Genomic DNA, 8,789 nt, shown 5'->3' on the forward strand with positions numbered 1-8,789 from the left:
TAAAAATACACAAACATATAATGCACATTTTGTTAAAAATACACAAAAATTTTTTTTTCTTGTAGGAAACTTCAACTCACCTCACAGAAATGGACAGATCAAGTTCAAAAAATTAGTAAATTCATAGAGGATGTGAATAACAGGATTTTACAGTGTTGATTTTATATATTTGTCTTACTTATTTATCTCTCAAATCTAGTACTTAGTATGTGCCAGGAATTATTCTAAATACTTTACAGATGTGAACTCATTTAATCCTCCTAACAATCCTTTGAGACAACTGTGCTATTATCCTCATTTTCCATATAGAGAAACCGAGGCATGCAAGAGTTTGACTTGCCCTGGGTCACACAGCTCAGTAAATGATGGGACTGCACTGGGCTCCACAGTCCATGCTCTTGGCTCCTGTGCTCAAATGAGCAGATATATAGACCTTTGTACCCCACAGTAAAGAATATTTGGGCTTTCCATATATGGTTCTTAACTTCTTCCTGGCTTTTGGGAAGACCATACCCGGCAGCTCTCTTGCAGTGAGGAGGGGCAGTGTGATTAGTCATAGCCAATGAAAGAAGAGCAGAAATGGCACTTGTTGTTTCTGGGCCAAAGCATTTAAGAACTGGCATGCCACCTCAAAACTCTCTTTTCTCTTTTGGTGGCAGCCGTAGATTGAGATGGCACAACCACAGGATAGCAGTAGCCTAAATCCTGAGTAACCACACAGAGAATCATAGGGAGAGGAGCTACCCTGGAGAGTCACCCAGTACGAGAGAAATAAATCTTTTGTGTTAACATAGTAAATTTCACATTCTTTTCAAATTTAATGGAATATTCATAACTAATGTGATGAGCCACAAAGAACATCCTAATACATTTCCCTAACTAGAAACCATACAGGCACATTCTCTGACTCTCGTGTAATAAAGCAAAAATATTTTTTTGAAGGGGGAAAACCAAAAGAGTATAACCACATAGAAATCATTAAATAATGGATAATTTTCTAGGAAAATAATGTTGACCCACAAAGAGGCAGAAAACTTAAAAGGCTAATATTCACCTTGAAATGGTAATAAAAGAACTACCCCCATCTCTACCTCAAAGCAACAGAAAATTGTGGGAAATTTTCCAAATTCTACAGAGATAACAAAACCAGATAAGAGCAGTCACACACACAAAGAAAACTATCACCTATTAATATGGATGCAAAACTTCTAGACAACATATCAGCAAATAAATTCAGCACCATATTAAAAGATATATAAAAATATATTTTAAAAATCCGTCATGATCAGGGTGAGTTTATCTTATGAATGCAAGGATGGTTTAACATTAGGAAATTTTTAAATGTAATTCACTGCATTCATTGATTTTTAAAAAAGAAGAGCTATGTGATCATTTCAGTAAATGCCAACAATTCATTTGATAAAATTTAACATCTATTCCTGAGAAAAACCCCTTTATAGTCAGAAATAGAAGAAAATTCCATTAACGTGATACCTATAGCAGATATGATTCTTAATTGAAACATTGGGAACATTCCCATTAAAGTATGCAACAAAACAAGGTATTATTATTGAGCATTATTCTGACAGCCCTACCTAGTACAATAGGATGAAAACGAGTAGATATAAAGTATAAATATTAAAAAGAAAGGATAAAAAATACTATTGTTTTCATAGTTTATTTTTCATTAATTTTTTTCTTGTCAAGTAAAACACAAACGGAAAACTGCATGAAACAAATGTGCATGTTATTGAATTATTAAAAAGTAAATACTCTTGTATCCATCACCCAGCTCAAGAAATAAAACTGGAAGCCCCTTTGTAGCCCCCTCTCAGTCATAACTCCTGCCTTCCCCCAAAACAAACCGATATCCTGACTTTTATGGTGATCGCTTATTTGAAAAGTGCTATTATTTTTTTCCAAGTGCCTTTTCAGGAAATATGATTCTGTACCTAGGAAGTCAAGAGACCCACCTGGCTGACCTTGTAGAACTAGTGAGATCAGGAGGGTGGACTTCACTCCTACAATTACTCTCCCACTTTCCTACGCCATCCATTTCTTCTGCCCTATTGGACCCTTCTTTCTCTAGTATCTCTTATCTTAAAAGAACAGAAATCCCTCCGTGTTCCCCACGTTCCTCTCCAGCTGCTACCACATTTTTTGCTCCGTTTTACAACAAAGCTGCTTCTGAAAGAGCTGACGTAATCTCTGTGGCCTACTCTTGCCTCTGCTCAGGTGCACTAGATTCCCTCTGCCCCTACCACGGGCATTCTTCTTGTCAAGGATCCCAGTGACTTCCCTGTTGCTGAATCCAGCGGTTCCATTTCTTTCCTCAACTTGAAGTAGCAGTAAAGGCAACAGACGGTTCCTTCCTTCTTGTAATGCTTTCTCTTCTTGGCTTCTGGACAACACGTTCTTCTGAGTTTTCTCCCTACTTGGTGTCGGTTCCTTCAGCCTCTTTTTCTGGCTCCTGTTCCTCCTCTTCTTAACCTCTGAACCTTGGCATGCCCTAGGGCCCAGTACTGGCCCTCTTTCTTTCTCTTGATACATTGTCTCCCTAGGAAATTTCACCTAGTCCTGTGATTTTGTATACTATTTAATATATCGTTGTCATACCAGTGACTTCTAAATTTATGCCTCTGCCTGTGATCTTTCTGAATTTTGGATTCTCATTTCTTAATGCCTACATTACATCTTCATCTGGATAGCGAGGAGGCATGTCAAACCTTCCACGTCCAAAACAAGACCTAATTTTCTCCTCCTTGCCAAACCTGCTCTCCCTCCCCACATCTGCATCTTGGTAAACGGAGCCATAATCTACTCAATTGCCAAGTAAGATGCCTAGGAATCATCCTTGAAATCCTGTTTCCCTTACCAGCCCCCCACCTCAGCCATAAACTGATCCTATTGATCCTCAGTTGTTACTCCATTCTCTTCATCTCTGCTCTGCCTGTATCCGCCATCAAACCCCAGCTGGACTCCTTCCATCGCCTTCCAGCGAATCTCCCTGCTTCCACCCTTACTCCTCGCCCCACACCCACCGCCACAACCAGTCTCCACCTTAGAACTGGGAGGGGGGAGAAGTGTGTGATTTGGGGACCTCTCTAAACTCCAGCATAAAAGATTGATTTGACTTTTTGTAAAAACAGAAAAAATAGTAAGGTACAAGACATGTTAAAGGAAGTTAAAGACAAATGAAAGGTTTAGATGGCAGCCATGCATATAACGGTTAGTGTCCGTAATATCTAGAGAGCTCCTACTTATCAATGAGAAAAAATAACCTGTGAAAAATGAGCAGTGACATAGGAAATTCACATGTGAACAAATGTCTGAAAAGATGCTCAGCTCTGCTAATAATTTTAGAAAAAATGCTAATTAAAAATTATATACCTGTTTTTGCTATTCAGATTATCAGAAATTAAGATGAATAACATCCACTTTTGGTTAGGATGAGGGTGTTGTTTATATTCTTGAGAGAGGACTGTAAGTTGGTCTAATCTTTTCAGAAGGCAATCTGGCCGTATTGCACATCTGGGAATCAGTTCTACAGAAATGCCAGGCTGAATGCATGTATGCACATATTTCAACATAGGTTCTATCATTCAGTTGTCACTAACTGAACAAATGTGCCAGGCACTGGGATAGCCGATGGAGATTTAACAGCAAAACAAGTTAAAGAAAAAACAGACACAATTCTTTCCTGTGGGGAATATTAGTAAACAGACAGTCACACAAAGAACTATATAATAGCAGTTGTTAAAAGTGCTCTAAAGCAAAAGGGCAGGATGTGAGAAGGGGGCAAAGGGGAACCTAGTATAGACAGGGCGTCATCTTGTTTCAGGGAAGGAATTGATCCTTAAGTGAAAGCCTAAAGGATGAGAAAAGTTAATCAGCTGACAAGGCAGGGGTTGGGGTGTGTAGGGTGGAGAGCTTCCGGTCCAAGCATGTGGGAAGGTCCTGAGGTGGGAGGGAGCTTCGATTTGAGGACTGGAACCCAAGGCAAGGGCCGGACTGCAGTGAAGAATGGGAGAGTGAAGGGTTAAGAGGGCAGGTGCATAGGAGCCAGATTTGGGGCCTTTCAGATTGTGGGAAAGATTTTAAACTTCATCCTGTGAATAATGGGAAGCCATTTTATGGTTATCAGAGTAGTGACACGATCGTGTTTGCATTTGCGAAGTGTGGCAAAATTGTGTAGACTGCACAGTACGTTTTGGCATGTTTTAAAAATGAGAATGGATAAGAGGAGGGGCTGGGGTGGAGAAAAGGGAAACCGGTGAGGAGATGATAGCTACGTTTCAGAGAGGAGATGGAGGCTCAGCTAGCATGGTGACAGAGGAGGTGGAGAGGAGAGGATGAAATCAAGCGTATTTTGGAGGCAGAAGATACCAAATCTGCTAATGTACGGGATGAAGGCGATGAGAGACAAGCACATGCAGGAAGGAGGGAGGACTTGGAGGGCCGGGAGCTCCAGTTCACTTTTTTTATTGAGGTGAAATTCACCTAATAGAAAATTAACCATTTTTAAGTGAGCAGGTTAGTGGTGTTTAATACACTCACAGTGTTGTGCAACCACTACCTCTATCTTGCTCCAAAACATTTCAATCATTCCAAAATAAACCCCCTGCCTATTAAGCAGTTACTCCTCGTTCTCTTACCCCGAACCAGCAACAGACTGCCCTTGGCAACCACCACCCTGCGTTCTGTTTCTATGGATTTACCTATTCTGGATATTTTATATAAATTGAATAATACAATATGTGACCTTTTGTGCCTGGCTTCTTTCATGTAGCATAATGTTTTCCAGGTTCATCCAAGTCGCAGCATATATTAGTGCTTCATTCTTTTTTATGGCTGAATAATATTCCATTGTATGGAATACCATGTTGTTTATCCATTCACCCATTGATGGATATGTGGGTTGTTTTCACCTTTTGACTATTGTGATTAGGGCTGCTATGAACATTTGTGTATAAGGATTTGTTTGAATATCTGCTTGCAGTTCTTTTGGTTATTTACCTAGGAGTGGAATTGCCGGGTCGTGTTAATTCTCTGTTTAACTTTGTGAGGAACTGTCAAACTGTTTTCCATAGTGGCTGACCCATTTTATATTCCCACCAGCAATGAATGTATAAGGGTTCAAATTTCTCCACGTCCTTGCCAACATTTGTTATTTTTCCAAGTTCACTTTTGAATATGGTAAGGCACTAATGTGTCATGTTAGTGGAGATGTAAGATAAATTATTGGATATAAATGTCTGGAGTTTAAAAGGGAGGTTTGAGCTTGAAATATACATTTTGGAGTTGTTGGCATATCCTTGACATGAGAGGGGATGACATTGGAAGGAAGAAGGAATAGACTGAGCAGAGAAGAGGACCTAGGTCCTTGCCCAGAGAAACCCTGAATATCTGCAGGAGAGAGGAGGAGGAACTGGCAAAGAAGATCAAAGAGGACCAATCCAGAGGTACCACCCCGCCATCTTAGCAAGTGAGAAACTGGAGATTGGGATGTGTCCCCTCTCAAGTATGCTCTGCTGAAGATGTGAGGAGTGCACTGCGGTGTCCTTCTTTACCATCCTTGGAGCCAGAACTTTTAATTTCTCAAAAGGCACATCTCAGGGTCAGAACACTCCTTTGCCATAGATTCCACAGATCAAGATGATAGGACAAACATAAGGAAAAAGACCATTTCCTATCTGGGTTACCACCCAAAGCTTCTAATTTTGGTACAAAGATGCCCATGTCCTAATCTCTGGATTCTGTGAATATGTTATCTTACATTGCAGAAGGGACTTTGTAGATGTGATTAGGGATTTTGAGATGGGGAGGTTAACCTGAATTATTTGGGTAAGCACAAAGTAATCACAAAGGTCCTTACAAGTGATAGAGGAAGAGGAGAGTCAGAGACAGATTCAAAGATGCTGCATTGCTTGCTTTGAAGATGAACAAGGGGATCATGAGCCAAGGAATGCAGGTGGCCTATAGAAGCTGGAAAAGGCAGGAGAACAGATTCTCCCCTGGAGCTTCCAAGAGGAACACAGCCCTTTCAACCCCTTGAGTTTAGATCGATGAAACCCGTTTCAGATTTCTGACCTCCGAAACTAGTGTTGCTTTAGATCACCGAGTTTGTGGCAATTTGTTACAGCAGCAGGGGAAAGCCAATTAAACACTTCTAATTAGGCAAATATATATTTTCTCCAACTGACAACCCTTTCTCTGAACCTTCTCAGAGTATGTGAATTTTTAAATCATATAATTGAGCCCATTGAAAATTATTGATAGGTGGGATTCCAGGTGCAATGCTGGAGATGTTTTGAGAAGGGTCAGAATCATTTTAGAAACCTGTCAGAGAAGTGGGAAAGCCCAGGTGCCTGGAGTCCCCCAGGGTTGTGGGGTCTAGGTATGTTCAGAGAGGCTCAGAGAAGGTTCCAGCTCAGTCCTTCAAGATGACCTTGGATGGGCTTCAGTGAGATCAACTCCTCAGGCCTCTCCACCTCAGGGCCAGCACCCAACAAGTACTGATTTCCTTGGGGATGAGCTGACTGAATGACTTGGCCCCATCTCTCTTCTTTAACAGAGGTGGTTCACGCCCTCCTATAGACCTAACTTTAGGAAAGCCATCTTGGACTTCAGCATGGTTCTCAAAGGTCTCTACCTGGCCAGTGTTCCTCAAGGTATTGCAGTAAGAACACCAAATTTAAAGTCAGAATGCTTTTGTTTGAGTCTTCATTCTGCTTACTAGCCTGTGCCATAAGATGGTCATAGAGCCTCCCTAAGCCTGAGATTCCTTATTTGTAAAATGAGAATGATATTTACCTCATAGAATTATGCAGATAAAATTTAAAAAATGCATGTGGAAGCTGTAAATGTCCTATATTTGAAAGGACATCCACACTCAGCAATGAAAAGGAACAAATTACTAATGCATGCAACAAAATGGATGCAGCTCAAAAGCATCATATTAAGTGCCAGGAGTCAAAAACCTATACATACCATATGACTCCATTTATTGACATTCTGAAATAGGCAAAACTATAGGGACAGAAATAACATTGGTGGTTGTCAGAGGTTGAGTGTGGGGGGAGGGGATTGAGACAAGGTGACTTTTTTGAGGTGATGAGTGTTTGGTGGCTACGCAACTGTATATGTTTGCCCAAATTCAGAACTGAATGTCTCAAAAGGGTAAAGTTTACTGCGTTAAATTATACATCAATAAATTTGACTCTTAAAAAAATTAGGGAAAAAAAGTCCTGCAACATAATGCCTTACCTGTATAGTCTTTTGAGACAGGATCTAATGAACTTAGCACTCAACCAATAAAAATAATGTAGCTAGCCCCAATTTTTGGCTTCTGTGCCGTATTGTTCATACAGCAGGTAACATGATTTTCTGCTAATATACCTTGTTCTTCTGCTTGCAGCTTTAAAATTTCTTTAATTGGAAAAGTACTGAGAACTTCCCTTCTAAGAAGTTCATCGATGGCTCTGCCTTGAGGAACAAGGGAAAGCACCAAAGAGTGATGAGGCCGGTCTGGGCCATCAGATAACCTAGAAGCACAGAGATATGAGAGGGGGTTCCTGCCGTGGTCGCCAACCGGGAAAAGCAGAACGGAGGTCACGATGTCGGTAACAGATGTGATCTTGGTTTGGAGGGAATTTCCAGCTCTGTTTAATATTAGTCAGACTTTTGTAGTTAAGCATGGCCGGACATTATCTTAATTAAAACACCAGGCAGATACACGTAAAGGCTGAGGCGTGCGAGCGTCGGCGCAGGCTGGCTGGACGGTCAGCACCGAGCGGAGGTCAGCTCCGGCGGAGGCTCCGCCCCGGGCAGGCGAGCCCCCTTCTCATTGGACCTGCCCGGCTGCCCCGGGCGCCCATTGGCCCGCTCGCGCGGCCGCTGCTATAAGAGGCGGGCAGCACAGTCCTCGGGCTCACCCAGCTCGCCGCTAGCAGCGCCCGAGGTGAGTGGGGTGGCCCTCTCCCGCGGGGACACGGGTCGCTGTCGCGGATTTGGGGGCGCTAGGCTGGCACGGGGCAGAGGCGGGGTCCCCCTCCCGGGATGTAAATGCACCCAGGGAGCTGGATCTGGGAAGTTGGAGTTCATCCCTATGGTCACTCACTCTTCTCCTTTCCTCCTACCGTCTTTGGGGAGAAAAAACTATTTTTGAGGGCCACCTATGTGCCAGAAACAGGTTATTTACACGTCGTCTGATTTCACCTTCACACAAACCCTGTGAGGTAAATAGTTCTTGCATTTTACACATGAGGAAACAGGGGCAGAGTCGAACCCGGGTCTGTGTCTCTCTCTGTGAGCCAAAACATGTATATTCTTCTTCCATCCCTTCCTCTCCATCAAATGACATCTCTTTTTTCCCTCCTCCTCCCTTAAAGGGAGCCTTAGACATCCCTAAAGAAAAGGGAGTCTCAGATGCAAACCTCTCAGCATTACACCTACCCTCATCACCTCCACCCCAAGACAGGACTGAGAGTTCCGGTGGGAGGTTACAACTGAGGAAGAGACTCAGGGCCTGGTAGTTCAGGTCCAGTTACTAGTCCAGATATGCTTAACCTTACCTCTGACCATTTGGTTTTCAAAGGCTTAAATTTAATTCCCCATTGATGTTCTACTCTAGTTGGCTTGGGTGAGAAAAGACTAGAATTGAGCTTTCTAATCTAGTAAAAGTTTGTGCTTGTCAATTAATATTCAAAGAAAAATGGAATTCACCTGTTTGGCTTAAAAGTAGATGTGAGCACCGCTTCAAGTAACTATACATGTTTCTGTAAAGCTGT

The sequence above is a fragment of the Equus quagga genome, chromosome 14 (genome assembly GCF_021613505.1).
Source record: "Equus quagga isolate Etosha38 chromosome 14, UCLA_HA_Equagga_1.0, whole genome shotgun sequence".
Classification (NCBI taxonomy): domain Eukaryota; kingdom Metazoa; phylum Chordata; class Mammalia; order Perissodactyla; family Equidae; genus Equus; species Equus quagga.